At 35.1% G+C, this 22,178-nt stretch overlaps 1 long non-coding RNA gene and 2 pseudogenes across 1 annotated transcript; all 3 read left to right on the forward strand.

The window, feature by feature from the left end:
- The first annotated feature begins 5,039 nt into the window (after positions 1-5,039).
- On the forward strand, positions 5,040-5,685 carry LOC125211504. The gene is made up of 3 exons (XR_007174525.1): positions 5,040-5,060; positions 5,159-5,220; positions 5,315-5,685. It is a non-coding gene; the product is annotated as an uncharacterized LOC125211504 (long non-coding RNA).
- A 1,321-nt stretch (positions 5,686-7,006) lies between these two features.
- On the forward strand, positions 7,007-11,742 carry LOC125210460 (annotated as a pseudogene).
- A 2,859-nt stretch (positions 11,743-14,601) lies between these two features.
- On the forward strand, positions 14,602-15,976 carry LOC125211993 (annotated as a pseudogene).
- The last annotated feature ends 6,202 nt before the right edge of the window (positions 15,977-22,178 follow it).

Here is a 22,178-nt window from a genome sequence, read left to right on the forward strand (position 1 = left end):
CAATATAACACTCCCCGGCCCATATATTGATAAATACTAGTAAATCTTTATTATGAATCCATACTATTAAATTATACTGATTTCATATACTAAATCTTTATTATAATCCATACTATTAAATTTTTATACTAATTTAATATTAAATATTTATATCGATCAATACTCAAATGTATATTGATCCATATCTTAATTGGACGGAGGGATTACCTAATTAGTTAATTGTATATTGATATATAATTATAGATTTCATATTTTCATATCATCTAAACATAAAAAACTAATATTTTGTTAGTATCCTTACTTTTAAATTTAATACATTACATTATAAAACAACTTTAATCGAAAAAGTTTTGGCAAATTTAATATTTTAGGTAATTAGATTTGTGCGAAATAATCAGCTAATGACACGTAGAGTTTTCTAACATTGGTACTGAGATTAGAGTACGTAGCATTTCCTTGTTTCTTCACTTGGCCGAATAACACGCATATCTCAACCGAGTCTTTCCATTCTCAAATTTCTCATCCTTTATCTCATAATTAAATCTTAATTTTGTGTTAAATCATAGGAAACCAAAAACGATGATTGTTTGATATGTGATTTATGAATCCAAGCAATATCATTATTCATTAGCAGCAGATGAGAGCGGAAATTGGAAATTCAAGGTCACTTTCATCTCTCTCTTTCTCTTTCTTTTTGTGTCAATTTCCTCCAATTTTACATATTTGTGTATGTATTTAGATGGTTACACTTTTGCAGATAATAGATCTTTTCACACTCAAGAATATGGCGTTATCTACAGATCAAATCTTCTTGCTGGAATTAGTAATATTTATTTAATTATTTAGTGTATGATACATGTAAATACACGGTTTAGGGTGTATGGGAATAGGATAATTAGATATATATTCACAAAATATCATAGTAATTAAAAAATAAAATATAATAATATAAATTAATTAAAGTTTAATTAAGTGTAATCAATATATTTATGTGACGAGATTCTGTTCTTTTACAATTAGCATTCGGATATTTCTTAGTACCTAAGATTTTATTTTTAGGTTGAGAAATTTGTAAATCCTATTTTTCCAAGTCAATACACAAGTCTCCACCACCCAAAAGGAAACTGGGTTCAAGACTTTTCCAAGTAAGTCTCTCTCTCTCTTGTTTATATAATTACTGCTTTTTTGTTTGATTCGTTTCACTTTGAGAGAATACTACTACGCTAGTGTTGGACGGTTAGTTTTTCCTACTTTTTTTAAGCCAATAATTTTACTTTTACGTGCTTTTTTGTGAGAATTAGTAAAATATAGTAAGAGTTAGCATACATTTGTTTTTCCTTAGTGATCTTATTGATGAATTGATGATAGTTACAATGTTTATCTTGTAATTCAAATTTGTTTTTCTCAATTTGTTGATTTTGATCTGAATAAATAAGTGATGATTACGTTGTTGTTGTTTCTAGTCTAAATCAATCTATGTGTTGTTTGAAAAGGGTGATTGACTTAGTAATCTTCTCAATTTGATGATTTTGATCTGCCTAATTATGTGATGATTATGTTGTTGTTGTTGTTTCTAGTCTAAATCAATCTATGTGTTGTTTGAAAAGGGTGATTGACTTAAGTAATTTTCTCAATTTGATGATTTTGATCTGCCTAATAATGTGATGGTTATGTTGTTGTTGTTGTTTCTAGTCTAAATCAATAAAACTCATGATTTTGTGTTGTGTGACAGAAATGTATCTGAGCTTGCCTCCATTTCACACAAGGAAAGAGGTGATGGATCTGAGTGATGTAATCAAAGAAAACCTCCTCCCTTTCCTCCTGCAAAATCCCTCATCAAATTCATGTGTGTCTCCAAGGAATGGAACCAATGGATCAAATCCCCTCTCCTCGCCTTCCAGCAAAGCACCCACTTCACCAAGCTCTCCGGCTTCTTCGCCCAAAGAAAGCACCACGACCCCACATTCATCACCCTGGACTCCACCTCCTGTGGTGTCCCAATGCCCAGCCTCAGCTTCCTCCCCGAGTCCGCGACCTCCTCGCCTCCGGCAGCGGCCTCCTCCTCTGCCGAGGCCGCGAGGCCAGCGAGATCCTCTATGTCTGCAACCCGGCCATCAAGGAGTGGACTGCCCTGCCCCCTCCCCTGCTTTACCACGGGCGGGGCTGGCACCGTCCTCGCTTCGACCCTCTGCCAGGAACATCGAGCAGAGGTATAATTTGATATGCGCTGTGCCTGTCCTCGGCTGTGGGAACGGCAGCGAGCTCAGCTTCGAGCTTTACAACTCGAGGACGCATCTATGGAGGGTGTTGGACAACACGCTAGTCGAAATGGTGGAGGATCTCGCGTGGTTGGCCCCGGCTTCTACATGAAGGGGTGGCGTACTGCTGACAAACGCGGGGATGGTTGTAGCGTTTGATGTCGAGAGGGAGCTGCACGAGGTCATACCTCTGGAAACACCTCCTTCCCTTCGTGTCTCAGAGGGCGTCTTGACAGAGATGGAGGGGAGCTGTGCTACATCGGGTTGCGCCTACGTGTGGAGGGACAGGTACGAGATCATGATCCACGGGGATGGCGTTGCGCTTGCAGCGAGGTGTGGAGATCACCATTGGGGAGGTGGGCTGTTGCCGGTTTAGGATTCTGCCCGGGTTCGATGGGAAGACGGTGATGATTGTGGGGGAGAGTTGGATCTATTGTTATGGGATAAGTGATGGGAGTCTTCAAGGGAAGATTGGAGTTGAGTATGAATCTGCTTCAGCAAATAAGCATCTGGCTTATGTGAACAGTTTGGTTGAGTTGTTTTAGGTTTAGTTTTGTTTTAGACCTTTTTAAGATAGTTTTACAGTGATTGTTATGTTTGGGGTTTGTTGCTTAAATTCTTTTAACAACTCATGTTTCCGTTATCATAAAGCAGTCGTTTTATATTGAATATTGGTTCCATATTGTGTTTCAACCTCGTGTTTTTCATTATCACAACACGCCATATGGATATAACGTAAATTTTGATTGCATATCTTTGAGGTTAGTACAAGCATAGAGGCGAAGGACGAGGGCGGGCGACGCGCCCAAAACTTTTGCCCGACTCGCGTCCATCACATGAAAAGGGTCGGGGACAGGGGAGGGCCTCGCCCGGGACAATTTCTGCTTGCGGATGCTTTTATAGGTCATTTTATTCATCAATTTCTAGCGCTGGCTTAAGTTCAACATGTAAGCTTCTTCATAATTTTAAAAAATAAAATTTTTATTCATGCACGAGAGGAGTAGCAATACCTTCGCCTTAACAACAAATTACCATCATTCTCTAAAAAAATCCCAAGCTATATGTTAAATATTTTATTACTACTATTATTTAGTTGCTTTTTTTAGTCGATAAATTAGAGATTTGCATATTTTTTCTAATTTTCTTATCCATTAAGTTGTATTATAAAAGGGCTATTGTTATTTTGGGAATTAATCAATCAATGAAATAATATATTTTCCCTTTTTATTTATTTACTTTCGATTTTCTTCATCTTCTTCTAGTGCTTTCATCGCGATCTCACCCCGCATTCAGAATAATAACTAGGAAATCATTATGTTTTTTATGTAACCGGATAAGGGTTTTTACAACAAATTAAACAAGAGGTGTCGTTGTTTGCCACCGGGCATAGGCCGGACCATATATTGTAGCAACACATATGAACCTGAAGTGAACAAGTGTTTTTTTTCGTCAATCACTTTCAACCCTTGTTTAACTGCTGAAACCATTATCCGGTCAAAAGGAAAGACAAAATATTTTCCTTTAATTCATGGATGGAGGGTGAGATGCATGAAAAAACCATTTTTTAAAAGAAGAACCTTATAAGTTCAAAAGATAAGAAATGATAAAAAGTTTCCAAAAAGTAAATAAAGATAACAATAACTCTATTTATAATATTAATACTAGAAACAAATATCTAAACATAACATATGATAAATCAATAACTAAATTAAATAATTACCCAAAAAAAAAAACTAAATTTAAATATAGGGGTTCAAGAAAACGTGGTCTGCTGATTTCTCCAATCTGACATACAAAAACAACAGTATATTGAAAGAATTGAGTAAATTGCTAAATTTTGATGTACGAACAAAAATTAAAAGAAAAAAAAAAAAACTGATGCTAATAGGAGATTTTTATTTATTTTGGTTTATATATATCTAAGTAATAAAGTTAGAGCAATAATAAAATTTCATGAGCTGTCTTTAGACTCAAACTCCACATACCCAAACTCCCATATTTATAGCAAAAAGCCTTGAAATTGCAAAGCTACCAGCAAACTTTCCATCTCCCTTTCTCCCTTTACTGCAAATGGCTAGCTTTTCTCTTTCCTCTGCAACAGTCAAACATATGTTGTGGAATAATTATGCATCCAAGACCAATTCTTGAAGAAGAAGAAAATGGATTCTTTCTCCATGAAAAAAGATGAGATTTTGAAGGAAGCCAAAAAAATCACTCGTCTCTGTGATGCTGAGGTCTCAATCATCTTGCTCACCACCCACAATTTCTATCTATACACCAGCCCCACTTCCTCGTACGTTCAAATTTCTATGTTTTGTTTGATCTATGTTGGCCCATCTTGGATTTTTTGCATTTTCAGAGGAAAGATTTGATTTTGACATGATTTCTTTCACTTTCACCTGTTTTTAATTGGTAGGATGAAGAAAGTCATTGATCAGTATGATAGGGTTTAAGTTCCCTATCAAGAGATTTGTAGAGCACTCGAAGATTGAAGATAACTTCCTAGTTGAAGTTCTAGGGTTTTGGAACAAGAATGAGAAAAGAAGTATTTTATTTCTTAATTCTCAATGAATCAAAATGATAGAGAATTCTATTATTTATAGAATTCTAAACTCTAAAACCTATCTTGCCAAGCAAGCAAAATAAATAAATAAAAAGATTACAAAAGACATGTAAATCAAATAACTAATTAAAATAAAAGATATAATATTAAAGATGATCTTCGGCGAGATTTGCTAACTCGAGGACCCTATCACAGACTGAGCACAGTGGGTGTTGATTCTATGGAGCAGTCATTATGAGGTTTAAAGATCACATTTTTAATTTTATGATTTTGTTTTTTTCTGAGAAGGGTTTTGAGGAATGACCATAAAAAAGTTATCTTTTTGTTTTGGGTGCAGAAAATGCAGGATGAGTTGGGGAGATTGAAAGATGAGAACACTGCACTTAAAAGAGAGATCATGTATGTAGTTCTTTACATCATTTTTTTCCATCTTTGATTAAGACATCAAATTTTTTTAGATTAATTATATTATTACACTATTTATCACTGGAAGGCAGAGAAGAGGTGAAGAAGTTGATGGTATGGATATAAAGGAACTATGCAATCTTGAGGAGGAAATGCTTAATGCTGCCAAAATCATACAAACTAGAAAGGTTTCATTTGCATCCAATCCAAATCTCTGCTCTTTATTGCTTTCACTCTTGTTGTGTTTGGATCTACTAAGAATTGTTGCTAATTTCTTTATAGTTATGGATTATTTGAACTGAATTAAGCTGTCTAATTAATTGCTTGGTTAAGTAGTTTATGAATTAGCTTGTCTCACCCTTTGCCTTATACTTTTGATATGAAGAAGCACAATGATCCAACATGTATGCAAGTTAGAATTATGTTGATGTTGTGATTACATATATCTTGTAAAATTTGATTTAGTCCATTTTGCATTATTTTTATTTTTATGTAATTTGTAGACTGATACACAGTTTGGTCAATAATTTCAATCGAACCTAGTGATGCATGTATTGATACTTACAGAAAAGGTTAGTGAAAATATAACATTCTTGAATCTTGATGATTCTCATAAAATCAGCCCTTATTTCTTGCTTTCAAACATTAGTTTCTTGGCAAATTTTGCAGGTGAGAAATTTGGAAGATATTCAAAGACATATATGTCTCAACTTGGTACTAAATTGATATCTCAACCCATTTTATTATTAATTCTCTTAGAAAAAGAAACCAACTTTTTTTTTTCTTAAATCTTGATCACTCCATTTGCATGATTTGATCCAAGTGTGCACTGTTTTCCCTTATTGAAGGAGGAGGTGTTCGAGCGCCGACACGGCGAGTGATGGACCGGATGGCTTCGACTCTGCTGAAGCGTTTGCAGGCATAGTTCATCCCGCTAATCCTGCTTCCTGTGCAACAGCTTGCTCACCTCGGATAGACGAGCGGGGGTAGCTGTGTTACTACAGAAGCTGTGGAGGTTGAGTATTCTGATTAATTAGGGTAATTTGATGAGGAATATAGGTTGAGAAATGAGGAGACGTTGAACTTCTTAGTGTTAATTTGGGTTGTTTGAGGTTGTCTTAACTCTCTGGATTGTTAATTTGTGGCTTTTAACCTTTGGACCCTCTATTTATATTGCATCATGTTAATTACATACTACTCCATGTTTTATTTTGCATCATGTTAATTATGCTAGTTTATGATGTTGTGACATTTAATATGTTTATGGAGTAAATTTTATTACTAATGTACTAATAAAATTGTTATTTTAATTTTGAGCATAGTTTAGTAGTTATGCATATGCATAAATTTTTAACTTCAAAAATGAAACTTTATGAAAAAAAATTATTCCCCATAGTTTCCTTTTTTTATTGGCACTATGGTTTAAGTTCAAATAAATGTTACAATTGCTGTTTCAGCATAGGAACATAGTGACTGTAATTTGTATTAAAAATGGAGTTAATTACATGCGTAACTTTCTTAAACAATTTAAAATTAACTGAAACCCAACCATAATCCCAAAATCAGTGAGGATAACTGAAATGTAAACATATTATACAAAAGAAATCAATCTTATTTTCCTTTTCACAAAAGATAAGAATTCAAACATAGATCGAATCTGTCCCTCGATTTCATTTTAATCAAACAGGCAGTTAATAAAAAGATGAATTTTTCGACATTAGATCTCTATCACCACAAAACCCTCTCAAATGAACTAAAATTACAGTCAAACATAAGTGAAATCCTCAAAATCTCACAGCAAATGGGTGGTTAGTGTTTCCAACAATGGAGATTTGAGAATTCTCGCATTACAAATTCAATATTTCGAGCCAGCATCTCCGCAATTGAGCTTCGAATTGCGATAATTTACGTCTTCATTTTCAATTTTCCGATAAAAATCGAATCTTTTTTCGCCCCCTTCTGAATTTGGTGGGAAAAGGGTTTGGATATTTCTGTACCAATTTCCTCTGTCACTCACGACAACCGCGTTTGAATGTGTTGAGTTGAGAGCTCAGAATTTCATGGATAGTGTTCGTTTTTTACATCGGTGAAATTTTCTCGTAGTGTTAGCTAATCTAATCAGCAGGATTTTGCAGCTTTGGGTGAAGTGGGAATGGGTAATTAGGGTTCACGAGCAGCTGATTTTGTATGGCGACGGCTCCTGCGGTGTCAATTCAGTGGATTCCTGAAGATGACCTCTTGCTGAAGAATGCTGTTGAGGTAGTCCCAATTTCGAATTTTGTTGAATAGTTGCGATTATGAGCTGATATTTGCTGTTCCAACACCCATATTTATCTGAATTTTGGGCTTTGATACTTTATTTCCAGTATTTGATTATGCTTGTTTCTGTGATAATTTTTGGGTTTGTAAATGTTACTCTAAATAGTAGAATAGTTTTGTTGTGATTTTTACATGGCAAGAGCAATTAAGGAGTGCCGGATTGTTCGACTAGGAATGTAAAGTGTCGCTTGAATTGGAACTGCATTCTCGTCTACCTATGTCCTATACTGGTGCAACAATTGTGCAGATTGTAGATTTTCCAGTTGCTCTTCGAATAAATGCTAAGTATTCTTCTTTAGTCATAAAAAGTCTCCATAATAATCGATCAAGGAAGAGAAATGCCAATTTTCGTGATGTTGGTTGAAGGTCTAGTTTTAGTTGATGGAGAAAATATTGTGCTCTTAGTTTGCATTGCTGTTCAAACTATTATATTGTTTGTTTTTCTTATCTCAGGCTGGTGCATCGTTGGAAGCACTTACAAAGGTGCAGTGCTGTTTTCCGTAGATACAGTTTACGAGAGCTGCAAGAGAGATGGCACTCGCTTCTCTATGATCCTGATATTTCAGCCCAAGCTGCTGCTCAAATCTTTGAACTTGAGATTTCTGGTATCAACCATGCATCGAAATTTAACAGAGCTGAGAACAACACCATAGGAGGTAAAGAGGTTGCGCAAAAGAGGAAACATGCGAATCCGTCGAAAATATTATGCCATGAGAAAGAAATTCGTAATGAATTATTCAGCAACAGCAATTTGGGAATTTTTGAACCCAATCCTCATGAATTCAGTGAGCAAAGTACTGATTTTCAGAAACAAGTGATGCATGATGCCATACCTGACCATCTATTACTTCAGGAAGAGGACATAGATATTTTGCGGCATGCCTTTCAGGGTCCAATAAGGGATATTTCTGTGGCATCACGTGCAAATAATGCGCCGGAGGCTATGGATTTGATGGCGATGCCACTTCCTCACTAATAGAAGGTGGAAATGATATTTTAGAGGTTGATATCAAAAACAGAAAAAGTTCCATTGATGAGAATCCTCATAATTCTTCTGTTGGATTTAAAGGTACACAACAATTCAACCCGCAAATTCGGATGGCTTTTCTTCTTTACAAACAAGCATGTTCGAGCCCAATCAGCCTCACTTGCGCCCACTGGAGAAGAATGCAGGATGTTTCAGCTTCTTCAGTACCTACTAGCATGAACTTGCAAGATGCAGATCGGATTGCTGAAGATACGATCAGGCATGAGTCTGAGGATAAAGAAAATAGCTCAACTGTATGCACCGGTGAATATGGTGACCCAGACTCACTTTTGAACCTCTCGAATGAGGATGAGATATTGTTGGAGGACGTTGAAAATTGTGCAGCTAATAAATGTTGTACTGATAGTACTGGTGCAGTCATCCAAGATTGTATCAAAGACGGTCAAGAAAATGATAAAGCAAAACCTGAACCCGAGTCTGTCACAGTTGGAGAAGTTGTTCCTTTGATTGCTCCTAGTGCAACACCCGTGGTGTCCGAGTATCCATGTCCTCTGTTCATGGAGACCAACCAATGAATAGCCAGCCAGAGGTTGATGCACCTTCAAAGTCAACTTTGATTTCAGATTTTACTGGACTCGGTGGTGGCAAGATCTGCTGCACTTTGAACACCGAGGACACGGAAATTCCATGCAATGATGATATATTCTTGCTTATACATCCATCGACTTCATTTGGTTCTTCTACAACACAGCCAAACTCCATGGGTTCTATGACATCTGCTCATCAAAAGGATTATGAACAAGGTTTAAAATTCTCGATGAAAGGAAATGAATCTGCAAAATCTTCTGTGTGGCCTCATATGGTGGGCACACAGGCGGTGCACCCGCTTGTAGGTCATACTCCCAAAACTAAACTTCATGATTCCAGAGAGCAGGCTTTACTTCCTGGATTTGCTACCAAAACCATTGGACATTCCACTAAAGGTGGATCACAGTATGCAATTCCAAAACAATGCAGCAATAGTCTGGTCAAGAAAGAAGTTGCTGGAGTTGATATAAAGGTGGTTTGCATTCCACATAAATTCAATTTTCTTCCTTTTCTGAACCACCGTGTCTGGAGTTTATAACACTTCCATCTACGGTTTAGTAGCTTACACAATTACTCTTTGCACACAGGCTGGACAAAACTCAGCAACAGTCACTAATATAATACAATCAACAGAAGCAGGCCCTCGAGAAGCCAACATCCAGAATCAGCTTTTGACGACTCAGAGTCAGATGAAGTCGAATCTGGAATTGATGACGATGTACCTTATTTTTCGGACATTGAAGCCATGGTATTGAATCTTGACGGTCTACATGAATTTATTCTTCCCAAAAGATTTCAAGAAACTCCAATTTTGATCTTGCAATGTCTTCTATGCAGATACTAGAAATGGACTTAGATCCATACGATCAAGACTCCGGCATTGTTAGACAAGGTTTGTCCAGTTCTCTTGTTTGGTTGATAAACTCAATTCTTCCCGCATCCTAACGAAAAACTTCTGTCATTAACTTTGGATGCTAAACTTCACAACAATGCTTTTACCTGATTGTAGTTATCCTTCTCTTTTTACTTAGTGCACAATTATTTGTTCTCTTGACTCTTCAGTTCCAAGTTATCAGTATGATGAGACCAAGAGAACCATCATAAGGTTGGAACAAGGTGCCCGATCCTGCTTGAGAAGGGCTATGACATCACACAAGCTCTTGCCATCTTGTATGGCCGCCATTTGAGGCATTACATCACGAAACCCGAGGTGTTGAAGAAACTACCTTTTTATTCTCTTTTTGATTGGTTATCATGCATATTATAATAGTAATGTAAAGAAAGGTGATTGAATACGTCGATTCAAACTTTAAATTGATGGGAAAATGCTGTACATGAAATGCATCTACTGAAGGGGCTCTGAGTCACTGTTGCATTCATATCTGTTAACTTTCCTGCATTCTTGAAAATTACTATATATATCTCTATTCAGAGCAAGTGCTTCATTCATGTGATAAGTTTCAATCAAAATACAATAACTAGGCAACCCTGATTCAATATTCCAAGTAAAACCATGAATTCTGATACAAGATGCATGTCACAAATATTATTATAGCATAAATATCAGATGATCTGTGTCTTATTATAGCATCTCTGGGCCTTTTAGGGTTCACTGTGACTTATAGTAGTGTGCACACCATTTTTTTGTAAAACTGTCCCTTGATAGTCGTAATTTTCTAATCATGCGCATATGTTTCTTTGATCCTTACATGTTATTTATTGGTAATACTTTGTTGTTGATTCTTGTCCTGTGATTTTGATTTATTTTCAGGTTTTACTTGGAAGATCAACTGATGATATGGATGTTGATATTGATCTGAGGAAAGAAGGAAGAGCTAATAAAATCTCTAGGCGGCAGGTATTGTTTTGCATCTTTGTGCTTGATAAGTTTTTTCCGACGCTAAAGAATGAAGATAGTACTAAGAGCCTTACCTTTAAAAGTAGTAGAGGCATGTATAGGATGAGCATATATGTAAGACTGTTATAGGGTTCCGTACACTGTTTATGTATAAATTGAAACCTTAATTACCGCATTCATTTGGATCCACTCAGGCTATTATCAAAATGGAGGCAGACGGTTCGTTCTTTCTGAGAAACTTAGGTAAGAGTTCAGTGTTGGTGAATGGCGTTGCAGTAGCCTGTGGGCAGTTGCTGAACCTTAGCACAAGTTGTTTGATTGAGGTAATCTATCGAATTGTTTTTTCCATGTTGTTGCTTGGCCACTGCTTAATAACGAACATACATGTATAAATTTTGAAACTTGCTGCATTTGTAGATAAGGGGGATGAGTTTTGTGTTTGAGATCAACCAAGATTATGTAATGAAGAACTTGAGTAGATATTTCCTGAAAAATAAAGGAAAGACGGGCAAATCTGATTGGTCGGCCGAGGACGAATCATGAGCAATCAAAAGGGTTAAAAGGTTCCATGGTAAGTTAATATCTAGGCTTACAACCCCAGGTTGAAATAAATTGCTCCCCTGTAAAATGTTAGTGTAGATATTCCGTGTTTTAGAGCTCGTTGATCTAGCCGCATTCCACACGCGCTGTCTGTGTGTTGTATACTTTCTTGATGTATTAGAAATTAATGAGGTTTTTATACACTTTGCCACTTTCAGCCACACTTTTTATGTGAAGAAGATGGAATATAGGACTTAGGAAATGGCCATGTGTGGGTGCTGAAAATATGAAGAATATACTTATTTTGCTTTTAAAAGGGAAAAAGAGGCCTTAATCATATGGATTTTAACCTCTTTTTACTATACATTTTGAAAGAGGAATTGATGTGCCCACATTTGCTTGGTTATTTATGTGACAATAATTATTCCTAGTTCCACAATTGTTTGTTTTTTGAAGTAGAAACAAATTAAGGATGATGGATTACATAGACAATTTGGTGGTGTGGTCCAAGGTAGAAAAGTAGTAACAAAAATATGTGAAGTTAGTTAAATGTTGGGGCAACCATTAAATTAAACAGGAATTTTTTTTTACTTGGGTTGTAGAGATAATTTAAATTACACGTGTATGATGCAATCGAGTGTGCTGTGTATGTTGCGATAGAGTAGTAGAGTTTCCCATTACCTAGTAATAATCGGATTAGTTAAGTTTTTGCACTTAATTACTTGAAAATGTCATCTTTTCAAAATCTTGTTTTGGTGGGAATTCTTTGCCTTTTTATTTGGGAAATGCTTATTCTAAATTGGAAGTAAGTGGCTATGTGAATATAAATTATACTCCTGTAATTTTGACCGTCTAAATATTAGTATATCTTCACTAAATGGGCCATTGATTTTTTTATAGTATTCGTGGTGATATACATAGAGGATGACAAACTATATACTACTATTATTATGGTTGCTGCAGGTTAATTTATGTACATATTTTTTAGTATTGACATCTTATGCAATTTCCGAAAAGTAATTGCTATTTATAGTAATAAGTTAGATTCTTAGTCATCTTCTTTCACAATTACTACTCCTATTAAATAGGTGTAACAAACGTCATTTATGAACACTGATGTGGGTACCTGTATTTGAAATTTTCCTCTTTTAAGTAAGTTTTAACGTATTGTCTAGTTTTTTTTAAGTTGAAATCTATGATTTTGATATCTATTTCTTTTTAACGAATATCTATTATACGAATTGAAAATACGGTACAATCTAGTACTCCTTCGTCTTATTACAAGTGAGACAATTTATTTAGGTATATGCATTTAGTAGTGAAAAAAATACAAAGAAAAAGTAAGAGAAATGATACAGTGAGACAATTTATTTAGGTATATGCATTTAGTAGTGAAAAAAATACAAAGAAAAAGTAAGAGAAATGATACAAGAAGAAAAGAATATATTGTTTGTTACGATAAAAGAAAATGTCTTAGATCATCCACAATGGAGCGTTCGTAGCCCGCCCTATAGGGCACCCTATACTCCGCCACAATGAGGAGGAGGAATCACGATGAAGGAATTGCAGATTGGACTTCACGATGGGAGGAAGAAATCTAACCCTAATTGATTAAATTTAATTTTTAACGAAACTACACAAAGCTGATGTCGTTTTATGCGTGTAAAAACGACGTCGTTTTGTGTATTGACAACTCCGGTAGCCACGTAGGATAAGTTTTGGCTGGAAATATACCGAGTCGGGTCTTACGGGAAATTTACACAACCCGATAAAGTTCATGATTTTTACGCAACATTTATAGTTTATGGGAAAAACCAAACTTTTATAATTTTTAAGCAAATTTACCTAAAAAAATATGTGTCACATATAATTAGAAGTGGGAGTATACAAAATTCCTTAGACATCTCAATGTTGGACATACAGAGCTTTAAAAATTATCATAACTCATTTTTCTCCCTATTATATCAACATTTTAAATTTTTGCCACCCAACACTTGTAATAGTGCATAGCCTGAATATCAACCCCAAAATTCATCCCAACTCTTATCACTATTTTTCACCTTTTTTTAAGTTATTGAGGTAGCAAATAAAGTTAGGGTTGTTTTGACATTTTATTATTCTATTATCTAGAGATATGTTCTATTTTATTTAAACATCATGTTGCATTATTAATTTCTTACTTTTTTTTCTTTTCAATATATAGTTATGTTTTCTCCATTTTATTTGCATGTTTATTTAAAATCTTAAAAATTTATTTTTTATCTCTTTTAAGTTTCAATTTATCCTGAAAAGTTCTTTATTTCACAATTAAGTGGTGTTTATTTGTCTAATGTCATAGAATCTTAATCAGGAGAAAGCTAAAGCATTAAAATTGAAGTTTAAATTTTTAATAATAGCCAATAAATAGTAATATTGTACTTCCTCCATCCGGTATTAGGAGTACCGGTTGAGTTGAGTGCTGGTTTTAAGAATGTTTGAGTGTGTAATAATAATTGGAGTGTGTGATAATGGAACGTGGGATCCATTTGCATTATTATTTGCTTTATTCTTTGGATGTGTTTTTATTTGTGCTTTTTAGTGTTCTATTTTGTAATATTATGGAAATGTCTAACCGGCACTCCTAATGCCGGACGGAGGGAGTATTATTTTAAACAACCTCATTCTCATCACAATATAATTTATATAAATAGATTAAATTAGAAATATAATAATTTCGGGTTTATGGGTATCCGATTAGTTGTGTTCACGCATCGAGTATTAGCGTACCCAAATATAATAAATCTCATTTTTTTTAATTAAATATACAGTACAATTCATTTTAGATTGTATGCAAGAATCTTAGGGGTGTAGTTGGTATGTAACCATTTATTAGTCTGAGTAAGTGACCGTTTTTTGCAGGCAGCTAAGTTAGATTCGGAATTTGCATGCATCTATATATCCTTCCATTAATCAACAAATGTCAAAACATGCGACAGCAATTAAACATTAATGAATTCATATGATTATTAATTTATTACTCCATGTATGTATGTCTATATAATTGCCAACGAGTATCATAGCATGACATTAATGCCACCACCACACTACACGCTCCTCCCCCTCTCCCTAAATATCATTTCCCATCTCTGCAACTCCATCACTCTAAACAATGGCACCTCTCTCTCTCCTCCTCCTCCTCGCCATGCTCATGCCCTCCCACTCCACCACCCACCCCCAAGACGTACAAGCCCTAAAGCAGCTCAAACGTACAATCTCCCCAAGCACAATCCCCCCTTCCTCCTGCATCTCCTCCTGGGACTTCTCCCTCGACCCCTGCGACTCCCTCTTCTCCGCCAAATTCACCTGCGGCCTCCGCTGCGACGCCTCCTCCAATTCCGATTCCAATTCCACCCTCCGCGTCACCGACATCTCCCTCGACCCCGCCGGCTACTCCGCCCCCCTCTCCTCCATCCCCTTCTCCTCCCTCCCCTTCCTCCAAACCCTAGACCTCTCCTCAAAACAACTTCTCCGGCCCCATCCCCCCTTCCCTCTCCCTCCTCCCCCTCCTCCGCCGCCTCTCCCTCTCCCGCAACTCCCTCTCCGGCCCAATCCCCCCCCTCCCTCTCCTCCCTCTCCCTCCTCCAGCAACTCTACCTCGACAACAATCTCCTCACCGATTCAATCCCCCCTCTCAATCTCCCCAATTTGAATCGCCTCGAGCTCCAATCGAACCAGCTCACCGCCTCCCTCCCCGACCTAACCCTCCTCCCAAACCTCAATTTCCTCGACGCCAGCGACAATTCCCTCTCCGGCGCCCTCCCCTCCTCCCTCCCGCCCTCCCTCATCGAGCTCGTCGCGCGGAACAACCAATTCGACGGCGAGATTCCGTCAATCGAAGCGCCGAGTCTGCAAGTGCTGGACCTGAGTCACAACAAACTCACCGGGTCGGTCCCAGCGAGTTTCTTCACTCACCCAAATCTGGAGCAGCTAACGCTGTCGTTTAACCAACTCGAATCCGTAGAAACACCCGCTGATTCGGGTCTGACCAGCCCGCTTATCTCCGTTGACTTGAGCAACAACCGGGTCCGCGGGTTTTTACCCGGGTTCATGGGCCTCATGCCGCGGCTGTCGGCCCTCTCGTTGGAGAATAACGAGCTCACCGGCCCGATCCCGATTGAATACGCTATGAAGGTGTTGGGTTCGGGTTTGGGGTCGGGTTCGGCCCAATTCGAGAGGCTGTTGTTGGGAGGGAACTACTTGTTCGGGGCGATTCCGGGCGGGTTTTTGGATCTCAAAGCGGGTTCCTTAACGGTTCGGTTAGGGGATAACTGCTTGTACCGGTGTCCGTTGAGATATTTCTTTTGTGAGGGAGGGGTACAAAAGTCATTTGAACAGTGCAGGGCTTTGGGCCCATTTGTACCTTGAGTTGGTCCCTAGCAATTAAATTTTGCAGAATGTATAATAATTTCATTCATTTATTTTTTCCATTGTTGAGAGAATTTAGGCCCATCATCGCTACTTGCATGCAATTATTGTTACGGCATCATGCCCTCAACCCATCCCAACTTGGCAACTCTCTAGTCATTGCATTTCAATTAATTTGCAATACTCCGATTTACTATTTTTATATCAAATAACTGTAAAATTGTACCCAATTCGTCCCATAATAGGATTCTTATTTACTTAGGCACGGTTTTAAGAAATGTAAAGAATGTTGAACGTGGGTCCCACTTATATACTCCATTCGTTCCTGAAAAGTGTCAATAATTTCTTTTAGTCCCTCCCCATAAAAAATGAACATTCTAATTTTAAAAAAAATTCTTTCTAAAGAGGTGACACTCATTATCCACTAACAATACTTTAATTAATTTTTCTCTCTATCTCTCTTACTTTACAAATTAAGCATTAAAAGTGCCGAATATTCATACTTTTCAGGGACAGGTGGTGGAGTATATAAGTAGGATTATATTAGTTTTATAATAAAATGTGAATGAAATAAGTTTATGGAATGTGAGACCCACTTACCATTTATGGTAAAAGTGAAATAGAAGTCTTACTGCGAGGCGAAAGAAAATGACAAAATATGCCTCTATTGTGTGACGGAGAGAGTAATTCATAACAATATAATTAATAAAGTTACTTGGATAAAATTAAAAATCCTACAAATAATAAATTCATAAAAAAACACTATTAAGATTTTAAAAATAAAAATCCTACAAAATATAAATGTGGCATTACTTATATTTATAGGATTTTAAATTTCAAATTAAAAGAAAAATTACCTCCATCCAACCCGTAGAACCACCTTCATCCGAATGCCGCGGCTCATGCTCGGAATGGGTGCCCACACCCCCATTCCTCCTCACCCTATCTGCAATGGACGGTGCTCCCATTGGCCTCCATTGCAGATGGCCTTAGGCTTCAAATTCAGTCCTCAAATTTATGAGACGCAATGTATGTTTTTTGTGATGAATTAGATTACATTGTGCTTACCTCAAAATAAAATGAGAGTTTGCGCACATCTACATTTAAAGTTTCCTTTATAACTAAATATTGAGTACCTTATTGCATAAACATGATATTCCGAGGGATGATCAAAAGTTGACATTTCATGCTTGAAAGCTATGCAAAGTGGGCTCGACATTTAGTGATGTTTGGATTTTATCACTCAGTGAAAAATAAATTATTGGACAAGTTTGTCGATCGAACTTGAAACATATAAAAAGTGGGCTCGGCAGTGTTGAAGTGTGCTCTGGAATGGGTCTTTCAATTTGGTTGAGTGGATGTGGTGGGCGTTGGACAATATATTAAAATGAATCATTTAATAATAAATCGATGGTAACTAATGACGCCATTAATAAAAGTTGAGAGGAATATATACGAAGTTGCTCGCAGTGGCGGAGCCAGAATTTTTTCGATGGGGGGCCCAAATTTCTAATTGATAATTTTCCAGAGCCGATAAGGAATAGCCGCATAAACAATAGAGGGATCATTAAGAGGAACAAATAGATAGTGAAAATAATAAAAACATGGACAATAAAAACTAGTATGAATATATTTGAAGACTAAGTCAATGTGAATTATTTTCTTAAATTATGAAAATATTAATGTGTGAAATTCATTACATGAATTACTTTTTGTGAGATAATCAACAAAACCTATAAATAAAAATTAAAGATGCTAGTATTATAGGAGTATGTATTTACATATGGGGATGATAATATTTTTAATTCATAGATTAAAATTAGAAAATGAAAGAAAATAATGATACGGTATGTTATTTCATATTTTTTGAGGTTAAGGAATAACTTTTTATTCTTAGATATATATATATATATATATATATATATATATTATTTTAAATTTTTTAATGATAGAGAATAAATATAAATATTCTATAATAATATTATAGCATAATAGGGTATTAAAGATTAAAGAGGAATATAAAAAGCTTTACAAAAAATGAAAGCAAAGAAGCTGGGCCTGAAGGGATTCGAACTCAGGATCTTTCGTTTGAAAGACTTAGAATGAAACCGACTGAGCTAGAGAGATAATTGGAATATATCGTATAGATATATTAAATATAATAATAATCCAAATGGGTGAGGGGCCCAAGGGCCCCCCTGGGCCCAGCGTGGCTCCGCCACTGGTTGCTCGATTTTATTTTTAACACTACTTATGTTAATACTCTCAACGTTTCATAGTAATAAAATCATTTAATTTTCTATACTCATTATAATTTTTGTATTTTTATTTTATATTCGATTTCTGCCATTCTTATTAGAATATAAATTCAATTAGCATACAAATTTAATTAAGGATAGGACATGAGAGCATCCGCAATGCGTCTTGCGGTTGGCTCGATCTTTATTGCCTCGCTGAGTGTCACGCTTGGGGAGGAAAATCAGCGAGCAAGCACCCCCACCTCCCCCACAAAACACACACACACACACACACGCAAATGGGGTGCACTTTCGCTGTGAAGCCCACTCGCACCTCGCATGGGTTTCTCTTGCTCGATTTAAAATCAATTTTTATTTTAAAAAATAGATTTTAATAAAAATTAATTTGAATATCATTTTAAAATTTTAAGTAAAATTTATTTCTGTGTGAATATAATATTTAATGCATCTCAGATTTTAATTAAACTAGTATCACACACTGTGCGATGCATGGTCCAATTGATTTTCTATTTGCATTAATTCAAAACTGTGAATTCACGTATACCGAAAGAGAAACAATATTATTATTTCAAGTTCTAAAATCACAAATTTATACAAAAGCAATTTATTGTACCAATAAAAACTCATATAATCAAATAAGTTTATAAACTAAAAATTGCACACAAATCACATATCATTTAAATAATTTTTCGATCTATACTACAAAAGATCAATCGCAAACACATGTCAATAAAAATAATGTATAAATATATATATTAGAAGATATCCAAATTGATCAAAATTATCAACAAAAATTACAGTAACATAATAAAAAATAAATAAATATAAAGAATCCATATAGTGGTGGACAGTTATATAGGTATTCAAAGTAAGGGTTGCACTGTTGGATCTTCCATCATTTTTTCCAATGCATCCATCAATTATACTTGTTCATTCATAGATAAATAATTTCAATAATTTCTATTATCAGAATTTGTTAAAGAAAATCTTTTACAAACTTGAATCCTTCGAGTGGATTCTTATTCCATCAAAATAACTAAACGTATGAAAATTTAAGAAGACTTGATAAAGTAAAGGAAATGAACTTGATAAAGTAAAGGAAAGGAACTTGATAAACTAAAAGAAAGTGAAATATGATTTTCTATTCTTCATTCCCTTAATGCCATACGCTTACAACAATTTATAGGCAAATGATTAACTAACCACTACTACACTACTTAAGATAATGGAGCATAATGAAACATGGAAAACTAATCTGCACTACTAAGAAGAAACGTGAGAAACCAACTAAGACTAATTGCATTACTAGTATAACTAACTTGACATGATCATTTAGTGGTGTGGCAAATACATGTCCAATGACATTCATGTAATTATTCTCAAAACTCCCCTTTTATATATTTATAGATAGATTGAACACATAATGTAATCAAATTTCATTAAAAAATTTAATACAAAATGAAAGAAAGTTTAATTATGCAATTTTTAATTCGAATTATCTTTTTTGAATTGTGATAAAATATTATTTTTCGTAAATTTTAAAATAATGTTTAAATTACATTGATTGGAAAAAAAAAGCAAATCAAATAGTGGAACCTATGAATTGTTAAGAGAAAAGATAGTTAAGAGATGAAGGGAGGCATGTGATATTTCTTGAATAAGAGATGAAGTAAAAAAAATTAATGTAAGACCAATAAATAGTATAATTAAGAAATTGATAAGAGCTGAATAACATACTGGAGTGCTGATGGCCTACTGAAATTGACAAGAGCTGAATAAATATTTGAGGGAAAAAATTATTGTTTGCCTCACAGGTCGTAAATAGTGTAAAGGAAAAACATAGATTTGTAGTAGTTGTTTTAGATACTCTCTTAAACTATAGTGAATTCATTTATTCTTATCTTGATTGTTATACTGCATATTTGTTCTTTGAGAAGAACTCCATTGATTATTAAGAAAAATGATATGTTTAAATAAATATAATGCATGTAGTTGGTTGCAAATTCATCTTATATTTAAGAATGATGGAAATTGGAATTATTATAGTACGCAAGTGTTGTCCGACGCAATTAGTTTGAGAATTTTAGTGAATGATCTAAATGTAAATTTGTACGGTTTGGTGCAAAGTCACAATACTAAACTAATGTGAAGTTGATGACCCTAACAATTGATATAAGAGCCTTGGTTAGGGTCGGGCTCTGAACGACTCGGGCTTTGAATGACTCATGAGGGCGGGCCCATGATGATGTAGGTTAGGTCTGAGTTTGGAATGACTTGATGGACTGTGTTTCTAATGTGTTCTTGGTTTAAAGGGAGGTTTGTTGGGTTGCAAAACACTCATTTCGATGAATAAGGGAAATTGAAAGCAATATATAAGTATTGTTAACTCCAATTAATTTGAAACTTATTGAGAATGATCCAAAAATAAATTCATACAAATTTAACTCAAAGTGAATAATATCAAATACTATCAAATTATATACAGCACGATAAGGATTACATTATTATTAAACGGGTCCAATGATGACAATCATATACTCCCTTTAAGATAATCCATTTAAATTGAAAGCTTCTTTCTGTTTTGAATCTTTAAAACATATGTTTAATTGAAGTCAATTCATAAATGTTAGGTTTTAAAAAATTAATTAACTATCTAATAAATTGGGCATTCAGGGTCTATGTTACCAAGATATATGTATCAAATTATTTGTACTTACGTGACAGTATATTGATGGGCTTTTGAGAGCCCACATACTCAATATATGCCAACACATAATTTTCTACACAAGAGAGTTGCATTTTCCAAAGTTCGAGGATCCGGAAAAAGGCAGTTTCATTGATACTAAACGGTAAGACTTTCTAATACTTCCTCGGCCCCTGTAAAAATCGTCTCTCCATTTATTTCATAACAGGAATGACTCTTATTATATGTACGAATTTTAAAAAATGTAAATAATAGTAAATTAGAAAAATTAAGGGAATGTGAGATTCATTTTTTTTTTATATTGATTTTATAATAAAATGTGAGTGGGGTGAGTTACTAGAACGTGAGATCTACTATCCATTTATGGTAAAAATGAAGTGTGACTCTTGTTATAGGACGGATCAAAATGACAAAGTGTGACCTTATTGTGGGGACGGGGGGAGCGATAAAAAAGAAGGAAATACTAGTCGCAAATAATGTGTAGGGTAATCACCTTGCCTTATTATTAAAGCAACCGCCAAGATATGAATTATTTTCTGTAATCATTTTACAAAGGAAATGAAAGTTCATTCAAAATCAAATGTGTAGAAATCATTAAATCATGTATAGTTAGAGTAACGTCCAAACTAAGCTTGTTTAATTAGTTCCATTTATTGATCTTATAATTATTATACAAATTAAAGAGATGAGAGAAATCCCCCAAATGCATCGTCACAAACTTTTGAAACACTTCACATGCTATTACGAAAGCTACCAACACAACACAGGACACACACTAACCTCATCTAGCAAATTTATGGGAATTCAATTTCCCCATACTTTGTCATGTGATTTGTAGCTACATGCCATTATTATTAGAATTTTTTTCATCATTTTAGTATCAAAAATTAAGTCCAAACCTCAAAGTATGGTGGGAATTTTCTATTTTGGAAACTTGTTTAAAGATTATATATATAATTGTTAATTAGTAGTAATGAATTTGGAATTATGATAGATTGGTAAACTTGGTTGAAGTTTACCGACATATGAGTGAGTCTCTTAAGTCCAGATAGGCTTCTTGGTATGATGGAATGGAATATGATTTTTACTTTCATTATATTCATTTGCTTGGTGTGATGGAATGAATGAGTGAATAGATGAAAATGCAAAGGAAATCCAAGAAAATTGACATTTCATTCCTATCTTAATTCCATTTCAACATCCATTCCATTCCACCCTCATTCCATTCAATCGTACCAAGCATTAATTTTTTTATTTCATAAATTGCAATTATGGTAGATTTTGTAAACTTGG

The sequence above is a fragment of the Salvia hispanica genome, chromosome 3, assembly GCF_023119035.1.
Source record: "Salvia hispanica cultivar TCC Black 2014 chromosome 3, UniMelb_Shisp_WGS_1.0, whole genome shotgun sequence".
In the NCBI taxonomy this organism is placed as follows: Eukaryota; Viridiplantae; Streptophyta; class Magnoliopsida; order Lamiales; family Lamiaceae; genus Salvia; species Salvia hispanica.